This window comes from Geotrypetes seraphini, chromosome 3 (assembly GCF_902459505.1).
Source record: "Geotrypetes seraphini chromosome 3, aGeoSer1.1, whole genome shotgun sequence".
Taxonomy (NCBI): Eukaryota; Metazoa; Chordata; class Amphibia; order Gymnophiona; family Dermophiidae; genus Geotrypetes; species Geotrypetes seraphini.
This window is the reverse complement of record NC_047086.1, coordinates 230,121,134-230,141,231: the sequence shown is the minus strand read 5'-3', so window position 1 is coordinate 230,141,231 and position 20,098 is coordinate 230,121,134. Positions and strand designations below refer to the sequence as shown.

General features: G+C 41.6%; 1 protein-coding gene across 30 annotated transcripts in view; it reads left to right on the top strand.

Annotated features, from left to right (window-relative positions):
- Nucleotides 1-18,374: 18,374 nt before the first annotated feature.
- The window catches only part of NACA (nascent polypeptide associated complex subunit alpha), a 120,635-nt gene continuing 118,911 nt past the window's right edge, over nucleotides 18,375-20,098 (top strand). For 12 of the 30 annotated variants that reach the window (XM_033939362.1, XM_033939360.1, XM_033939357.1 and 9 more), the window contains exon 1: nucleotides 18,375-18,525. The gene's annotated coding sequence lies outside the window, so the exon portion shown is untranslated. The remainder of the gene's footprint in view (nucleotides 18,526-20,098) is intronic. The other 18 variants (XM_033939365.1, XM_033939366.1, XM_033939368.1 and 15 more) reach the window with 18 other exon arrangements.

Below are 20,098 nucleotides of genomic sequence, written 5' to 3'. Positions count from 1 at the left end.
GCTCATAGTGCGTTAATTTCAGAGCAACACATGCAGCACTCATGTCATCCGTTAATCTGTTTCTAACATCAGATTTTATATGATTCAAAGCCGAAAACAGCTGCTCACAAGCATAGGATGACCCAAACAAAGTAAGAAGAGCAATCCCAAGTGCTTTCATGGACTTAAAATTGTCTGGCAGAGAATTCCATGCTTTTAGGATTTTATTTTCAGAACTGCTAGCAGTGATTTCATTTGTCACCCTTTCACACTCAATACGTTCAAGAGCCGCACGCAGGTCATTGAATTTACTTTTCCAGATAGAGCTTTCTTGAAATTCCAGTAGCTCCATTTCCAAATTTTGAATATCCAACCACTGTAAGCAGGAAAGATCAAGATCTTCAAATGTGGACTTTTCTGGGGAAGTTATAAATGAAAGGGTTGTCTCCATCTTACGGAACTGAGAAAATCTTTTACTAAAATTCTCCTTTGCTTCGGCTACAATGGTGGAATATGCTTTGTGGATTTCCTGGTGTTTTTTATGACTGTCCACAAATGTTGTAGAATTATCCAAATGTATTTTTAGGTTGGGAAAATATTTTAGCTGTCCACTCTCAAGATCTTTTTCAAAAACATGCAATTTTCTCTCAAAAGCTTTGATGTCACTAAACATGCTTTCTGCTGTTTTCCCATGCCTTGTAATTTTTTGTTTAGTACATTAAAGTGGTTAGTAAAATCTGTAAAGAACATGAGGTTGGTAAGCCAGGCCATGTTGGTGAGTTGAGGATAGTCTTCCCCCTTTTCGTTCATAAATAGCCTAACTTCTTCCAAGCAGGCCACAAATCTCTCTAACACTCGTCCTCTGCTCAGCCATCGGACATTATTGTACATCAGTAAAGTGTTATATTGTGCCTGAACCTCATCAAGAAGGGCTTGAAATTGTTGAAAATTAAGAGCACGCGCCATGATGAAGTTCACCATTTTTGTTACATCTTTGAGGACATCGTCAAGTTTTTTGCTGCTTTCTTTGGCGCAGAGAGCCTCTTGATGTATTATGCAGTGAAATTGAATCAGTGGATGTTTTGCTTCCTTAGCAAAGAAATGAATGAATCCTGATGTTGTCCCCACCATGCTAGGTGCTCCATCGCTAGTAACTGAAACCACTTTTTCTGGACTTATGTCTAGTGATGAAAAAGCCTCCATCACAGCATTGTGGATATCGATCCCTTGTGTTCTTCCAGGCAAAGACAGCAGTTTTACCAGCTCTTCTCTCATGATGTCACCAGTAGCATAACGCAAAATGAGCGCTAGTCTTGCATGGTTAGTAATATCTGTACTTTCATCCAAGCACATGGAGTAGAAGGGTGCTTTTTGTAAGTCGCAAGTAAGCTGTTGACTAACATCAGCAGCCATTCGCAGAACCCTATCTTTTGCAGTATTTCTGCTTAGCGGCATCTCAGAGATGCGCTGCACAATTTTATCCTTGTTTTGGAAATCATGGAAGAGTGAATTACTCCCAGCCAAAATTGCCTTTTTGATAAAATCTCCATCAGAGAGGGGCTTACCATGTTTTGCCATGCACAGTGAAATTTGAAAGCTGGCAACTGTAAGATGATTAGTTTTTGAAAGATAGTTGCTAAAACTAAGAGACTGGGAGTGATATTTCTTTAATTTTCCTACAAGGAACTCTTTTCTTTGAGCTAAACCAAGTTCAGCAACACTGTTATGGTTGGTCTCAAAGTGACGTTTGACACTTGATGTGCGAGACACAACACTTTCATTACACAGAATACACAATGCTTTCCCACTGCGTTCAATCACTCCATATGTCTCTGTCCAGGCCTCTTGGAATGGTCTTCCACTATCTGTTTTTGCTTTTTTTGCTGTACTCATTTTCTTTGTTCAAGACTTCAAGTCTACAAAAAGATAAAATTTGTATAATAAAAAAAAATCTAATGAAGTGCTGTATACAAATCTGTCCCCATAAAAAAATATGTGATTGGGGAATTTTACTAATTGTAGACATCCGTTTTGGTCAAAAAATATACTGTCTCACAGCCCCACGGCGGTTCAGGCAGCCATGAGGAACACATTGCCAGGCAGGGCCGGACTGGGACAAAAAATAGGCCCGGGCATTTTAGGTTGAGCAGCCCAATCACATGACCTCACGCAGGCCCCACCCATTGAAGTCCAGGGGCAGGGCTAAAATGCAGAAGCGCGCTTGAGAGGCACGGCCAGCCACTAATAAGAAGTGACTGCGATTCCCCAAATAAAATGACCTGCAAACTGGATTAATCGCATTAATGACTATACAACATTGGATTCATCACAATAACAACTAATTAAGAGGTGACCTGAGTGTATGGGAAAAGGACTTTTATTTTTCATTATTGGAGCCTTTGTTATTTTATTATGATGTTTACAAAAGCACTGTGAAGGGCCACATATACACTTTACTGTTTTTTGCTATATTGAGTTTTCCATAAGGTACAGCGCAGAGGATTAGTGTGTTGGTTGTTCACAGAGAGCCCAGCCCTCCTCTCAGCTTACTGAACTTCTCTATGCAATCATCATAAGCAGCTTTTTTATTTCCTCGAATTTAGCATGTCCCCCATGGAAGATACAGAGGTTTTTACAGAGGAGCACATTATTAGACACATTCACATCCCCCCATATCCTCACCTCTCTAGCATGGGAGCACTGGGAACTGTTCCTGATTACAGATGTCACATGTGGAGTCACACTACAGCCTCACTGAGTTCCTGTGACAGACGCAGTGTGAAGCTTCTCTTCCTCCCCCCACTTCCCCCTCACACACTGCCTGGCTCATAGGATACTAAGGGGAAGACAGGCAGGCTAAACACTCACAGGACTGTAGCCAGCACAGGAGGATGGGCCACGGCCCACCGGGACAATGCCCGGTCCTCCCAATGGCCTGTCCGGCCCTGTTGCCAGGTGAGCTGCAAAGCAGACACCGGCACACTCGCCTCCCGCCGTGCCGCATATCTTAATTGTGGACCTTCCCGCGTGCCAGCTGCAAGGCCTTCGCGTGCCACAGCTGGCACGCGTGCCTTAGGTTCACCATCGCTGCTCTAGGTGATTATTCCCTGGTTGCAAGTTGCTTGCAGAAGAATGTCAATCACATCTTTCAGCAATTCCTCCACCAGTAGAGTATAGTGCTCTCTTCAGTTTTTCCTTCTGCAAGCAAGTTGAGATGTGCAGGAGAGATGCAGGCACACTTGTTGGTGAAGTCCTCAGACTGATCCTGTGTGGCTGTGCTCTCCCCTAGCACTAGTAAGCTTTTGGCTTACTGTGCCTGTGCAGGGATTCCTGCCTTCATAGGCTCCTCCCTTATTCAGCTCAGTTTTTTCTTCAGTCGCAGCTCTCCCTTCAGTCTCTCATACATATAACAGAAAAATTAACCAAATTCTACTATTTAAAAAAAAAGAAAAATGGGGAACAATTCTACTATAGAATATTTTAAAAAAACCTCTACGAAAACACCAACCTTGTAGGAGCTGATAGCTCTTCAGTCCACTGTAGCAGCTAAGGCACTCAAGACCAGCTTGCCCCAATCATCTTCAAAGCCAACTACTCAACTGGGTCAACCTACAACTAACCGCAGGAATATTTCCAAAAAAACTTAGGTCAAATTGTAATAACACCCATTAAAAAGAACAACAAAGAACCACCCAACAACCTAACCAATTTCAGACCTATCGCAAACATCCCTCTCACGGTCAAAATAACGGAAGGGATAGTAAATGCTGGAACTAAACTCATATTTAGACAAATTCAACTTACTGCACAACAACCAGTCAGGCTTCAGACCTGGTCACAGCACCGAAACAATCATTGCCTCACTACTTAACCACCTTTACGCCCTCCTCGCCCAAGGTACCAGCGCCATGATCCTGCAACTGGACCTAAGTAGCGCCTTTGACCTAGTAGATCACACCATTCTTTTGAACTGCCTAGAAACCACAGGCATCACAGGCTACGCTCACAATTGGTTCCAGGGATTCCTCAGGAACAGATCCTACCAGGTATTCAAAGATGACAAACTTTCCCATAGCTGGAATAACAACTGCGGATTACCTCAGGGTTCCCCCTATCCCCAACCCTCTTAAATATCTACCTCAGCTCATTAGGAAACCTGCTACAAAGCCTAGGGCTCACCTTCTACATCTACGTAGATGACATTACTGTAGTGATTCCGCTAACCGCCCTAACGTCACAATTCTCCAACTCCTTAACCAACATCCTAAATCAAATAGAGCGCTGGATGATGGCCTTCAAACTGAAACTCAACACAGAAAAAACCAAATTCTTCCTGGCATCACCCAACGAAAAGATAAAAGAAAATTCAATTCACCTACAGAGCTGAGAATACAAAATTGACCAGACCATAAAGATTCTGGGGGTAACACTTGACAAACACCTAACCCTGGAAAACCACACAAACCTACTGTTTAAAAAATGTATTTCGGTCCTCTGGAAACTTCGCACTATTAAAAAATTCTTCGATGAAAAGTCTTTCTGTTTACTAGTACAATCATCCATCTTAAGCACCCTAGATTACTGTAACATCATATACCTAGGAGCTTATAAAAAGAACCTCAACAAGCTGAGATTAATTCAGAACACCGCGATCTGACTAATCCACGGTTTTTAAAAATGGGAACACATTTCCCCTTATTATCAGAAACTCCACTGGTTACCCGCAGAATCCAGAGTCCTCTTCAAGTTTGCTTGTTTTTGCTACAAAGCTGTCTTTGGGATTCTTCCAGCTTACCTAATCTCCCAGTTCTCCCCCAACGAGTCCAACAAGAGCACTCGCAGAACAAACCTATTTAATTACCCCTCCTTGAAATCTTACCAATACAAAAAGTTTCTAGATAGAATGTTATCATTCCAGGCAGCTAGGCTGAACACATGGCTTGGAAAGCCCATACTTGAGGCCACTACATACGCAGACTTTAGAAAATCCCTGAAAACTCGACTGTTTAACAAATTCTAAATTCCCATACCCAACTCTTCCTCGCCATGACCCTTCCACCTCGCCCCCTAATTCCAAGGCCCAAAACTAATTATACTTTCCACCTTGAATCTCATGTACTGACATAATGTATCTTTATTGTAACCCACCTGCATCCCATGTACTGACAAAACGTATCTTTATTGTAACCCATGTACTGACTAAATGTATCTTTATGGTAACCCACCTGTATCCCTTACACTGACAAAATGCACCTTGATAGTAAACCATTTGTATTGTAACCCACTTGCATCCCATGTACTGACAAAATATATCTTTACTGTAACTTGTATCCTATGTACTGACAAAATGAATCTTTAATGTAAACCACTTGCATCCCATGTACTGACTAAATGTATCTTTATTGTAAACCGTTTCTATCCCATGTACTGTCAAATGTATCTTTATTGTAAACCGCTTCGAACTTCACGGTATAGCAGTATATAAGAAATAAATTATTATTATTATTCATCATCGCTCTGATACCCAATAGCAGCATGGTATCCCAGCAGTAGTTGGCAGCCTCTGTCACTCCCTCCTCCCAGGGCCCTGTGGAAGGAGATCCACCACTCTCTGATGTTGGCAAATTGAGGGTGGACCGCAAGGCATGACTGGAAATCAGCTGCAACAAATTGCTTCTTAACTTCCTCACCACCGGATATTGCAGCATCAGAGCAGGCCTCTGCTTCACGGCACCACTCACAAGAAGGGGAGGGTCCTGCAGACCAGACATTGTTCTTGCAGCCATTTCCCTCTTCAGGAAGCAGCTTTCAGAAAAATGTAATCCTTCTAAGCAATTTACAGCAGTACCACACCCTCCTCTTAGTCCTCAAAGCCATCATATGCTTTAAATTTGAGGAATAGAGAAAAGGACTTGCAGAATATTGGGGTGGACTAGGGAGAAGGATAAAGAAGTGAAATAGGGAGGATACCAGACTCTTAGTTATAGACACCCCCACCCCCCCCCATATTACTAAAGTGTACTTTGTAAACAGGGCTCAGAAGGTAAAGTGGCTGAACATTTTTGCCTATGAAGAAAATTTGTTCATATCAACTTCGTCTTTAGAAAGAGCTATGCTTCTTGCCTGTTCTGTGCTAAAGGAGTGTGGTTGCTGTATCAGTCCTCTTTAAAGGTAGTAAATATAAAACACTACCTTTTTATTGGATTAAAAATACATTTTTTGACTACCTTTCAAGATAGCTCTGCCAACTCAACACTTACGCTGATTCTCCCAAATCCAAGCAACCTTTAGGAGTTGACTGTATCATCTGCAACAGCTTTGTTGTCTTTCTTCATACATTGAGAAAGCAATCTTGTCACAGTGGCTCATGCTATGATACTATCAAGACTGGATTACAGAGGCATTGGATCACTCTGTAGGGCAGGATGTTCAACCTTTTGGCTTCCCTGGGTCACATTGGAAGAAAAAAAATTTTCTGGGCCTGCACAAAAAAAAGGTCGAGCAGGTCCCAAATTTGCAATCACTAATATAGAAGATGTACGTATCCTATATAATAAAACGCTAGCCGCGCATGCACACTCAACTGCGTGCTTCTGTTTTCCCTGATCTGTGAGATGTAGGTCCGTTGCATTGCAGGAGTGCACATGCGCGCCTAAGGTTCTTTTCAGTTCGTCTTCGCCCCTCCCAATCCCCGTTGAGCCTCCCACACGATTTTCCCTTCTCACAGTTTGGCCGGCTCCCTTAGTCCCTTGCCGCCGCCACCCCCTTCCCTTCCTGCGGTCGACAAACCTCTTGGCTCCAGCAGCGGCCGCAGCACTGTAAACACGCTGCTTCGCGGCCTCTACTGCCTTGATTTGCTCTTCCGTGTCCCTGATGACATCATCAGAGACGCGGCAGAGCAAATCGGGGCAGTAGAGGCCACGAAGCAGCGTGTTTACAGTGCTACGGCCGCTGCTGGAGCCGAGGTTTGTCGACCGCAGGAAGGGAAGGGGGTGGCGGCGGCAGCAAGGGACTAGGGGAGCTGGCCAGACCGCGGGGATGGCGCGCATCTTCAAAAAAGTGTAGGCGGGAGGCGAGTGAAGGAGTTTCAGCTCAGAGGAACGGCTGGAGGGTGCTGCAGGTGGCCCATGCAGGTAAACATTCTCACAGAAGTGGAAAGGGGGCTGCTTCGGAGGGAGGGGTGTGCTGGAAGGCAGATCATTTTGCTTAGGGGGGGAGAAGACAGAAGGGGGGCCACAGAGAGACAGGGAGGAACTGGAGAGGGAAAGGGGCCTGCATTGGGGGAGGGGTGTGCTTGGAGGCAGATAGCTTTGCTTCGGAGGGGAGACAGAAGGGGGCCAAGGAGAGACAGTCAGGGAGGAACTGGAGGGGCAGAGGGAAAGGGGTCTGCTTTGGGGGAGGGGTGTGCTGGGAAGTAGATAGCTTTGCTTGGGGGGGGAGACAAAATGGGGGGCCACGGAGAGACAGTCGGGGAGGAATTGGAGGGGTAGAGGGAAAGGGTCTGCTTTGGGGGAGGGGTGTGCTGGGAGGCAGACAGCTTTACTTGGGAGGGGAGACAGAAGGGGGACCACGGAGACACTGTTAGGGAGGAATTGGAGAGGTAGAGGGAAAGGGGGCTGCTTCGGGGGAAGGGGTGTGCTCGGAGGCAGATCGTTTTGCTTAGGGGGGAAGACAGAAGGGGGGCCACGGAGAGACAGGGAGGAATTGGAGGGGGAGAGGGAAAGGGGGCTGCTTTCTAACACCCGTTAATGTAACGGGCTTAAACACTAGTATTGTATATTCTCGCTGATGCTACATCTTGGTTTCCTTATTTAGAGGACTTGAGTTAAAGTTAAGCTATATATATATTTTCTTATTAAGATAGCAGATAATCTGTTTAGTATTGTATTTTGCATTATATTTACTTTTGGCTTGACTATCTTTCTATATAAGTGGATACTTGATATGTCATTGAAAAATTAAATAAAAATAATTGACAATAAACATACAGAAATTCATTGCATATAGTGGACTCGCATATATCATGAGAGTCTCCAATTTACTTGTCTAATAATAAACCTTCATTAAAGGGACACTGTGGAGAGGAACCCAGAAATGCAGTAATACCCTGACTGAGTGATCCTCCATGTGTGCTGCCGACAGCGGAAGCCTGGTTCTCCCATTCACTTCTATTACCGCTATGGTGAGCCTCTTCAGAGCAGAGGTCTCCTGCTGATTTGATGTTTTCTTTCTCAATGCTCACCATTCATCTTTTGTATCTGTACCTTCCCTTCAACTGCCATATTCAACATTTCTTTTTCTTTCTCACTGGTTTTATCCCTGTTCGTTTGGGGGGGGGGGGTTTACCCACAGTTTTCAATTTTCTCAACTGCTTTGACAACATTTGTAACTACCATCTCTCTCTCCCTGCCTTGTGCCATGTCAAATCTCTCTATCCCTCTCCATGCACTATCTCTTTTCCTCCCCTCCCTTATTTGCAATTTTATCCTCTCCCCCCTCACCAGTCATGTCTCCCTCCCCTCTCCCTGTGCCACCAACTTTCCTTCCTCAGGAAACATGTTAAATCTCAGATGCTAAATCTGAAATCATACCAGTTCCTCAGTATCACTTTCAAAATGGATTTTCCTGATTACACCATGCTCTCAGTTCTTTTAGTGGGGCTCATGGAAGTTTCCATAAGGAAAGATCCGGTATGCAGTATTGTTCCAGTTACATCCAAGGACTATCAACTTAAGTGGTCCAGTGTATAATCTCTTGTAGCAGAGCTGCTCTATAGTATAGCTGGAAATAGGGAACAGGGAACTCCCCCCCCCCCCTCAATTTTGGTTGATAAAGAAAAGCACGTTTGACTCTAGGTGGGTTTTTTTAATGCTAGATTTAAGAAAAAAATATTTCTATTAAGGCAGTAAAAGAAAATCTTAGGCAAAGGGATGGGCAGTTACATAAAGAGGTATAGTAATTTGGATAACAGCATCATCTTAATAGCTATGATACAACCCAGTCAACTAGTGTTAATATGCTCCTATCTCTCAAGCTCCTTAAAAAGATGGCCTAATTGTTTAGGATAATTGGCTTGATAGAGCTGCAAATGGTCTGCTGTTAAATAAATCCCCAACTATTTAATTTAATATTTTACCCACTTAAAAGAAAATTTAATTTGTTTCTGGGAGATGTCATCCTGTAGCAAATTAATACTAAACAATTCAGATTTGGTCATATTAATTCTAAATCCAGAGGCCTGACCATACTCTCCCAGCACCCGCATCACTGCCTCTAGAGATTGGGTTGGGTGCTGTAACAATAATAAAATGTTATCTATGACTAATAAAATCTTAAACTGAGTGAGGCTTATGCTAGTGCCATGAATTCCCGCATAAAGCTGAATCTGATCTGCTAAAGGCTCTATAGAAACGGCAAATAAAAGGAGAGAGAATGCACAACCTTTGTGGGTACCCCTACCAAGCTAGATAGGAAAGATGCATGTACCATTAATTTTCAAGGCTGCTAAAGGTGTGGAGGGGCATAATGGATAGTGTGCCTAAGTCTGAGGTTGGACGTTGTGTGCAAAACATCCACAAACCCAGTAGGAAAAAATGTCAATTTTCAAAGCTGCCAAACGTCCATCTTTTATTTTTTTTAATGAGTTAGGTATAAGTTTTGGTCCTTAGGACGTCTACCTTTTGTGCCCATTTTCAAAAATAAAAACGTCCATGTGAAAAAACGCACAAACGCAAGTTTTGTAGACATACCCACTAACTACCTTGTCTGATTGCAGCAGAGGAATCCTCATCAGCTGAGCTGGTTTTGGGGATTCCTGGTGGCTCAGCTGATAGGGATTCCCCTTGTCAGGATCAGCTGAGCTGCAGAACCCTACACCCCTCCCCAAGACATCCTGGACCTCCCCTGACATCTCTGCCCCCATCTCCCCCCCCCCCAATATTCCTGGGCCACCCTCCCACATCCCCGGGCCCCCCTGTACTTTCAGATGAGAAAATGGCAGGTGGGAAGCCCACTCCGTCCTGCATACAGGGCCCATGCTACAAATGATGAAGCTTCCCTCTCCCAATGCATCTTAGATTGATTGAAAATTCTACAGGAGCAAAAATACACCTTGGAATCCCTATGGGTAGAAATTCCACGTGTTAGGGGAAAAAGGATAGTGATAAGAGTGTACTACCGTCCGCCTGAATAGGATGAATAGACAGATGCTGAAATGCTGCCATTGCATACAGTTTAATATCTTATTGCTGACCTACAACTGTGTTCATTCTGTGCCCCTCAATATCTCTCCTCGCTTCTCTCCTTATACACCTCCCAGAGAACTCCGTTCCTCAGATAAGTCACTCTTAGCATTAACCTTCTCCTCCACTGCCAATTCCAGACTTCGTTCCTTTCATCTAGCTGCTCCTATGCCTGGAATAAATTACCCAAGTTCGTCCGTCAAGCCCCTTCCCTTCTCTTGTTTAAAAACAGACTGAAAACCCACCTTTTTGATATAGCCTTCAATCCTTAATCCTACTCCTCTGCCCTCCAACCCATCCCGCTGATTAACCGTTCCCCTTAACTGTATCCATGACATCTGTTTGTCTGTCTTGTCTGTTTAGATTGTAAGCTCTTTCGAGCAGGGGCTGTTTTCTTATTCTTTGTGACTGCGCAATGGTGCGTACATCTGGTAGCACTATAGAAATAATTAATAGTAGTATGTTATCAGAAATTAGGGAGGCTAGCAAACTGGGTAGCACAATAATAAAGGGTGATTTTAACTACTCGGTCCAGAGGAAGGCTACTAAAATGGTATGTGGTCTTCATCATAAAGCGTATGGGGACAGACTTAAAGATCTCAAACTGTATACTTTGGAGGAAAGGCGGGAGAGGTGGAGATTTGATAAAGACATTTAAATACCTATGTAATGTAAATGTCCATGAGTCAAGTCTCTTTCATTTGAAAGGAAACTGCAATGAGAGGGCATAGGATGAAGTTAAGAGGTGATAGGCTCCGGAGTAATCTAAGGAAATACTTTTTTACAGAAAGGGTGCTAGATGCATGGAACAGTCTCCCGGGAAAGGTGGTGGCAATAGAGACTGTGTCTGAATTCAAGAGTGCCTGGGATAGGCACGTGGGATCTCTTGGAGAAAGAGATAATGGTTACTGCAAATGGGCCGACTAGATGTGCTATTTGGCCTTTATCTGCCATCATGTTTCTATGTTACTAACAATATACACACTCGGTTTAAAGTGTTTGACCAGCCAGTAATTATACAAACCACATACTATAAAAAATAAAAACAACAGGTGGAGAAAAAGACCTCAGCTTCATAGGACTAAAAAAAAACCAACATAAAATCTGTTTTACTCCTTGGGATCTTGCCAGGTACCTGTGACCTGGGTTGGCCACTGTTGGAAACAAGATAGTGGGCTTGATGGAACTTCAGTCTGTCCCACTATGGCAATTCTTATGTTCTGAGAGTTTAATGTATATTTATATATTTCTGTTGTATTCTTAATATAATGGTCACATATTTCACAAAAACAATATCCCCTCTTTTATAAAGCTGTGCTAGCGTTTTTAGCGCCAGCCGTGGTAACAGCTCCTACACTCATAGAATTCCTTTGAGCGCTTTAGCTGTTACCGCCATAGCCAGTACGGCTTAGTAAAGGAGGGGTATATCTTTAGTTTCTCTTTTGGAAGCCAATGTTATTACCCCCTGGCATATTTATATGAAATAATATCCTTGAGTATGCTCATGTTTGGTCACACATTTTATATACATTTTTTTTGGATATACGCTGTTCCTCCTATGTCTTTTTTTTCTCACACAGGAATGTTTGTCTCTTAAGTTTTATTTAATATTTTAAAGTTGTTAATTTATAATGGATGTTAAATTGTTTAACTGATTAGATAAATTTATGTTCACATTTATTTCTTTTTCTTTTTGATCACAGGTGTTAAAAATAAAAGAATAGCCATACTGAATCAGACCAAAGGTCCTAGCCCAATATCCTGTTTCCATAGTGGCCAATCCAGGTCATAAATACCTGGCAAAAAAACCAAATATCAGCAACATTCCATGCTATCGATTTCAGGGCAAGTAGTGGCTTTTCCCATGTCTGTCTCAATAGTAGACTATGGACTTTTCCTTAGGAACTTGTCCAAACCCATTTTAACACCAGCTATGTTAACTGCTGTTACTATATCCTCTGGCAACATGTTCCAGAGCTGAACAATTCTCTGGGTAAAAAAAAAATATTTCCTCCAATTAATTTTAAAAGTATTTCCTTTTAACTTCATCCAGTGTCCTTTAGTCTTCAGAATTTTTGAAGGAGTAATAAAATGGAGTCACTTGTACCCATTCTACACCACTCAGGATTTTGTAGACTTCAATCTTATCTCCCCTCAGCCTTCTCTTTTCCAAGCTGAAGAGCCCTATTTCTTTTAGTCTTTCTTCATGAGAGGAGTTCCATCCCCATTATCATCTTGGTTGCTTTTCTAGAACATCTTCTAATTCTGCTATATCTTTTTTGAGATACTGCGACCAGAATTGAACATAGTACTCAAGGTGAGGTCTGCACCAGTGAGCAATACAGAGGCATTATATAATATTCTTAGTCTTATTTACCATCCCTTTTCTAATAATTCCATCCTGTTTGCTTTTTTGGCTGCCATTGCACATTGGGCAGAAGTTTTAAGCGTATTGTCTACAATGACATATTGATCTTTTCTTGGGTGCTGATCCCTAAGGTGGTCCCTAGCATCTGGTAACTATAATTTGGGTTATTCTTCCCAATGTTCATCACTTTGCATTTGTTCATAGTGAATTTCAAATGCCATTTGGATGAGGGTTACAATGAAGGTTTAGTTTCAACTACTTATATGTATTTTAATTTTTTGTTGTCAAGGTTGATATATATATGGGTTATATATATATGGGTTATTCAATGCTTGGGCTATATTGATATTTATCTATTTATGTCTGATTGGTATTTTTATGGCATATTTTATTTGTGTGTTTGATCTTTTTTATGTTAAATTTTTAGACTCCTGCTGTGAGGTAGACTGTTTTAGGCCAACATGCATTAAAGGCCCTTTTTTACAAATCTACGGTAGTGATGTTGCAGAAGTAAATGCACCAAAGCCCACAGTTAATTGAATGGGCTTTGATGCATTACCGTGGCTTTTTAAAAGAGGGACTAAGAGAATTTTGAATAAAGATTTTTGTGGACACCCCTAGTATTATTGTCTTCTGTCATCCTTGCTGTTGGTTGCATCTTGATCCAGCACATCAAGGCAGGACTGATAAAGAAGGCTACAACATATTAGCAGAAGGAGCGGCTCACCGCATACCAAAAGTAGAAGTGGTAGTCGAAATATCACAGCACTGTTTGCAAAGTAGTACTGAGTAGATCTTGAGAATCTTGAGAATTTGGGTTATTCTTCCCAATGTTCATCACTTTGCATTTGTTCATAGTGAATTTCAAATGCCATTTGGATGAGGGTTACAATGAAGGTTTAGTTTCAACTACTTATATGTATTTTAATTTTTTGTTGTCAAGGTTGATATATATATGGGTTATATATATATGGGTTATTCAATGCTTGGGCTATATTGATATTTATCTATTTATGTCTGATTGGTATTTTTATGGCATATTTTATTTGTGTGTTTGATCTTTTTTATGTTAAATTTTTAGACTCCTGCTGTGAGGTAGACTGTTTTAGGCCAACATGCATTAAAGGCCCTTTTTTACAAATCTACGGTAGTGATGTTGCAGAAGTAAATGCACCAAAGCCCACAGTTAATTGAATGGGCTTTGATGCATTACCGTGGCTTTTTAAAAGAGGGACTAAGAGAATTTTGAATAAAGATTTTTGTGGACACCCCTAGTATTATTGTCTTCCGTCATCCTTGCTGTTGGTTGCATCTTGATCCAGCACATCAAGGCAGGACTGATAAAGAAGGCTACAACATATTAGCAGAAGGAGCGGCTCACCGCATACCAAAAGTAGAAGTGGTAGTCGAAATATCACAGCACTGTTTGCAAAGTAGTACTGAGTAGATCTTGAGAATCAGTGGGTTCCGACTTTTACCTTCTTCTGGTTATTATTTTATTTATTTATTTTTTTAGTTCAATAGTTTTTTATTGAGTATTTTTAGAAAATACAGGAAGCAGTTCAAATACATGAAGTCAAAATAAAGCTTTCTGTATAAAGAGCATATAAATCTATATTTAACTATAGAGGAACATAACAGTGAGAAAGGTTCCTACTATTAGAACTGCATGTGAAGAGAATATAAGAAGAAAGTGAGGGAGAACAACAGAAAAAAGGGAGAAAGATGAAAGAAAAATAAAGAAAAGGAAGACAGGAGTGTCTACGAAGCAGAACGTACATAGGTATCTAGGAATGACCAAGGTGATTTGTTAAACTTCAAGTTCGTGAGGGTTCTGGATGTAATTTTTTTTTCATATGATTCAAATCTATGGTACATACACAGAGAGTTCCACCAAAAAGTATAGTCTAATAACGAAGATGATTTCCAGTTTTTCAGAATGTGCATGACAGCAGTCACAAACATGGTATGAATGAGTTTAGGAGGACAATTTGATTGTGCAAAGCAGGGATGTTGAGAGCGAAGGATTACAATGTCCATAGAGATCTCTTCCGAGCAGTTAGTAATAGATTGTATGGTGCTCCAAATGCGAGTCCAAAAGGATCGGACCTGTGTACAGTGAAAAAGCATGTGGTCGAGAGTTCCTATATCTTTTAAACAGTTCCAGCAAACAGAGTCTTGTTTTAAATTGGCTTTCCACATGCGAAATGGGGTCCATACTGCATGCCACATAATAAAGAACATTGATTGTGAGACTCTAGAAAATAAAAGTGGGCGATTTGTTGAAGACCAGAAAAGTTCCCAATCAATGTCAGAAAGCGGAATAGTGAGTATAGTTTCCCAGTGTTTCATAGATTGGGGTGTAAAAGTGAAGGAATGATCTCTTAAAATACTGTAGAAAAGAGATATCGCCTTGCCTTTAAGTAGAGACAGTATAGACCAATGATGAATAGTATGAGTGGAAGTCATGAAGTCAAAACGTATATGCATAGAAGACAGTGTTTCAGTGAGTGAGAGCCATTGTGAATAAACAGAAGGAGGCAGCGAATATGTAGAGCAAATAATATCAAAGGGAACAGACAGATTTGGAGTAGACAATTGATGGGCAAACCATAGACCCGCCCACTGCCATCGTTTCCATGAAAGGGATTTGCCATGGTTTTGAATTTTAGAGTTATTCCAAAGGGACATGAGTGGACTATCATAAACTGAGATCTCAGCCAATTTATCTAGAAGATGAAGAGCATGTTGCGTTGAACTCAACAAAGAGTACCTTCTCAAGTGTCTGGGTATTGACACTGTTAGTAGGCAGGAGGTGTGTAAAGGCATGCATAAAAAGCTCTCCATTTCAAACCAGGCAGGAGGATCTTGGAAGAGGGAGTCAGTGAGCCAGTAAGCACCATATTTAGCTAGTGAAGCAATATAATAATGATAAAAATCCGGAAAGTTAAGACCACCATTAATCTTAGAGGCTTTCAGCTTGGCGAGAGCAATTCGAGGTTTTTTCTTGTTCCAAATGAATTCAGATAGCTTCCTATTTAGCCATTGAAAAAATGACTTCCGGCATAGAAGAGGAAGCATAGAGAGAATGTAATTGATTTGAGGGGCCAAAGTCATTTTGATGGCTGTTATTCTACCCCACCAGGATAGAAAAAGTGGAGACCATCGAGATGTAGTATTTAGAACTATATTTTTGACTTTGGATATATTAAGATCTTGAGCATATACCGGATCTTTATGTATTAAGATCCCCAAGTATTTCACAGCTTCATGCGACCATGAGAAGGAAAAGTGAGCTAGGTCTGAGGGAAGAATATTATCGTTCAGAGGGAAGATCTCTGATTTCTCCCAATTAACAGAATAGCCAGAGAGGAGAGAATATTGAGTGACAATTTGAATAAGGTGAGGAAGAGAGACTAGAGGGTTCCTAAGAAAGAGTAAAACATCATCAGCATAAGCTGCTAATTTGAAGTCTCTATTAGAGGAGGGAATGCCTTTGATTAAGGGGCATTGTCAGATAGCTGAAAGGAAGGGCTCCAACACTAAATTAAATAACAATGGTGAGAGGGGGCAGCCTTGTCGTGTACCTCTGTGAAGGGAAAATTTATTGGATAGAGAGTTATTAATTAGAATACGAGCTGTGGGTTGGCGATATAGCGTTTCTATCCAATCCGTGAAAAATGAGCCAAAGTTATACCACTTCAGGACACGAAAAAGAAAAGACCACTCCACCCGGTCAAATGCTTTTTCAGCATCAATAGCTAGACCAATTACGGGGTCTGACATTGTTTTAGCATAAGCGTTAATATGATGAAAGAGACGCAGGTTATCTCCTATATATCTTTGTTTAATGAACCCTGTTTGATCTTTATGTATGAGAGACGGGATTACTTTGGTAAGTCTTAATGCAAGTAGTTTTGCCATTATCTTATAATCTAAGTTAAGGAGAGAAATAGGGCGGAAGTTTTTAACCAAGGTGGCGTCTCTATCAGGTTTGGGGATTACTACAATTGTGGCCTCAGTGAAATTGAATTGTTTGTTCGGAGTGGAGTGGAGGAAATCATAATATGTAAGAAGATAAGGAGCTAGGAGGGTTCGGAATTGTTTAAAGAATTCATTAGTAAACCCGTCTGGGCCAGGGGCTTTCCCAGCTGGTAAAGAAGATATTAGATAGAAAAAATCACTCTATGGACCTGTTCAAAGGGTAAAGTTAATTGAATGATGTAACACAGTTCACCAAAACTTGCTCAGAATCAAGGAGGGGAAAACTGGGGCAAGCCCCAGAAAAACCACCTCACAGCCCAATCATCGCATGAAGGGTAAACGCAGTAAACCTGCGCCATTCGCGCTTTCATATAGGAGACATTTGTCCATCCTGAAACTCTATACCCATCGCATGTTTTTTCCAACAATTCCTGTGTGTTCCCTGAGGCAGGATCGAAACGTGCACGTCGGAACCCGCAAGCTACAAGTTAAGTTTGCTTAGTTCTTGGACTTTAAAATCTATTCAATCATTATAGTGCTTATTTTTTCAACTTACAAGCATATATGGAATGATATAATGATACCGTTTACCCTTCATGCGATGATTGGGCTGTGAGGTGGTTTTTCTGGGGCTTGCCCCAGTTTTCCCCTCCTTGATTCTGAGCAAGTTTTGGTGAACTGTGTTACATCATTCAATTAACTTTACCCTTTGAACAGGTCCATAGAGTGATTTTTTCTATCTAATACATGTACCTTTTCACTCTCGTTACATTGTGTGTAACTTGTCCCCAATTTCTATATTTGACTAGGGTAAAGAAGATATGGCAGTTTCAATTTCTGATATAGTTATAGGGGAATCTAGTTCCAATTTAACAGAGTCTGATATGATCGGATGAGTTAAGGAGGTAAGAAAGGAATCTATATCTGATTCAGAAGCAGCTAATTCGGATTGGTATAGAGAAGCATAAAAGTTTTCAAATTGAGAGGAAATTAAAGATCTGGTTTTGACTAAATGACCTGATGGATCTTGAATAGTTGTGATATGTAGTCTTTTAGATTTGGTTTTAAGGTATCTAGCTAAAGGCCGACCCATAAGGTTATCTCCCATGTAGTGACCAGAAGTGGAGATGAAAATATCACGGTCGGCTGTACATGAAACCAAAGTGTTGTATTCATACTTAAGATTTTGGATACAAATTCTTCTGGTTATTAGTGATTAAGTTTCACTACATAAAGTGGGACCTATGCTAAAATAGCACCCCTCTTAACGGTAATCTAGCATAGTTCATAACGTCCCCTGTAAATGACATGTTCACTCCCAGTTATTTGAGGAAAAAAAAAAAAAAGGTCAGATGTGTGCTTTAGATGCACTGTGCCGCGCACTGAAGAGCTTTTACTAATATTGGCCACACTGCAGCACTGTAAGTCCTCCTCTAAAAACCTATCCGGGTTCATCGCCGATTGAAAAGTATGAAGCTTTCCGGACAGGTTGCTGTCGTTTTTGATTACCATCCCCAACTGCACATTTCAAATTAGCGGAGGACTTTTCCGGGCTAGCACAAAACCGATTTATTTTTAGATCCGCAAGGACTCGAGCACAAGTCTATAGCACCTGAGATCATCAACAGCTGCGTGCAGAATTAAAAAACAAAACAAAACAAACCCAAAACTGTTGTAACTTCACTGGAAATGTCCAGTTAGCTCTTTTGTAATCCGCCTTGAACTGCAAAGGTATAGGCGGAATAGAAGTCCCTAATGTAATTTAATTAAATAATTGTAGCGAGACTAGCCTGAAAAAGCAAAAAAAAAAAAAAAAAAAGGCAGAGGCTTGACCCTACGTGCGACGTTTGACTGACCCGGAAGTAGTCGGCGGGGGTTCGCGTCCATATCCCGGTGGTTGCGAGACTCCTTCCTCTCTTTTCTCAGCCATCTTGGATGTGAGCTTGTTCTGCAGTAAGTCCGGTCTTCATCTGTTGCCATCCTAGGGAGACAGGGCCGCTGGGAGCTGAGGTGGTAGAGCGGGTCCTCGGTCGCGATGGGAGTTGCCTGCGTGGCCTATTTGTACCTGTGGAAGAGGGCTAGAGAACACCGGAGACAGGATGGGGGCGGGTGTGTGAAAAGGCCCCTGCCTGGGATGGAGGGGGGGGGGTTGTCTTGTCCCGTCCCTAGACCGCTGTGGGTTTTTACCACCCCCACTCTCTCCTCGTTATTCTCGAGGTTTAGTCTCTGTCCTCGCCTTATTCCTCCAGTTTTCGCTTAGAGCTGCCCCGGGTCTCTCTCGCTCCCCTCTCCCAGTGGTCGTGCCAGAAGTTGACATAGACCTAACCGGGGACCCAGTTGGTACATTTCACCTTCTTGGGGGTAAAGATATGTCACGGATCCTCATTTCCAAGGGGTGTCTGGGCTCTCTCCCGGCGGCCCGTGTTGGGTAGGGCTGGGAAACGAGTGTGGAGACTGCCCGATTTGACTTGGACCTTTCATGGAGTTGCTGTGTGAGAAACTTTTTAAGTTGGAGGCTATTTTTTTGTTCACGTCTTAATTGGCAATGTAGTTACTTCGAGAGTCTAATAAGGATTGGGGGCGGGAGGGAAAGAGACTAAATTGGTATCAAAGTGCAGACTTATTTGTTGTTCAGAGCTGACTTAGCAGTGCTCTGGCAGCATTAAAAGAATGTAAGCTACAAATACTGTAGCTCACAGGAAAGGAAGAATAGAATTTGGGATTGTGGCTCATCGAATGGCAGTAGCCCTTTGTGAAGATTTGGTTTGAGTTATGTTTAGTTGACTGGTACATAAATAACAATGATTTGTTAGATTTTGTATTAAAGAATAATATAAAAATGTATGGAATTATAGCTGTTAACAATAGTGCATTAAATGCAGACTACCTGGTCTGTAGTGTCATAGTTGGTAAGCAGGTAAATTGTTATAATGTTTTTATTTTGAACTTGTTCAGGTGCAACTGTACTGCGGCATGTGTGTTGTGTGTGATTTTTTTTTTTTTTAAATTATATATGTGCATGTGTATGTATACTGTATATATTTTATTTTTTTTAAAAAATTTTGTGGGTTTGCATGTTTGGCTAGGCAGCACTGTATGCTATTAACTAGCAGAAACATAGAAAGATGATGATGGCAGATAAAGGCCAAATGGCCCATCCAGTCTGCCCATCCATTATCTCCTCTTCTTCTCCCTAAGATGATCCCACATACCTGTTCCACACTCCTGAATTCAGATACAGTCTATCTCTACCATCTCCTACCAAGAGACTACCACGAATCTACCACCCTTTCTGTAAAGAAGTAGTTCCTTAGATTACGCCTCAATCTATCACCTCTTAGCTTTATCCTATGCGCTCTCCTTCTGGCGTTTCCTTCATTTGAAAAAGACACCTCCTGTACATTAATGCCACTGAGATATTTAAACATATCTATCATATCCCTCTCTTCTGTCTTTCCTCCAGAGTATACATAAGAGAGGGTGCTGAAAAGTTCTCAGCCCAACCAAGAAGGGAATGATGTGGAGC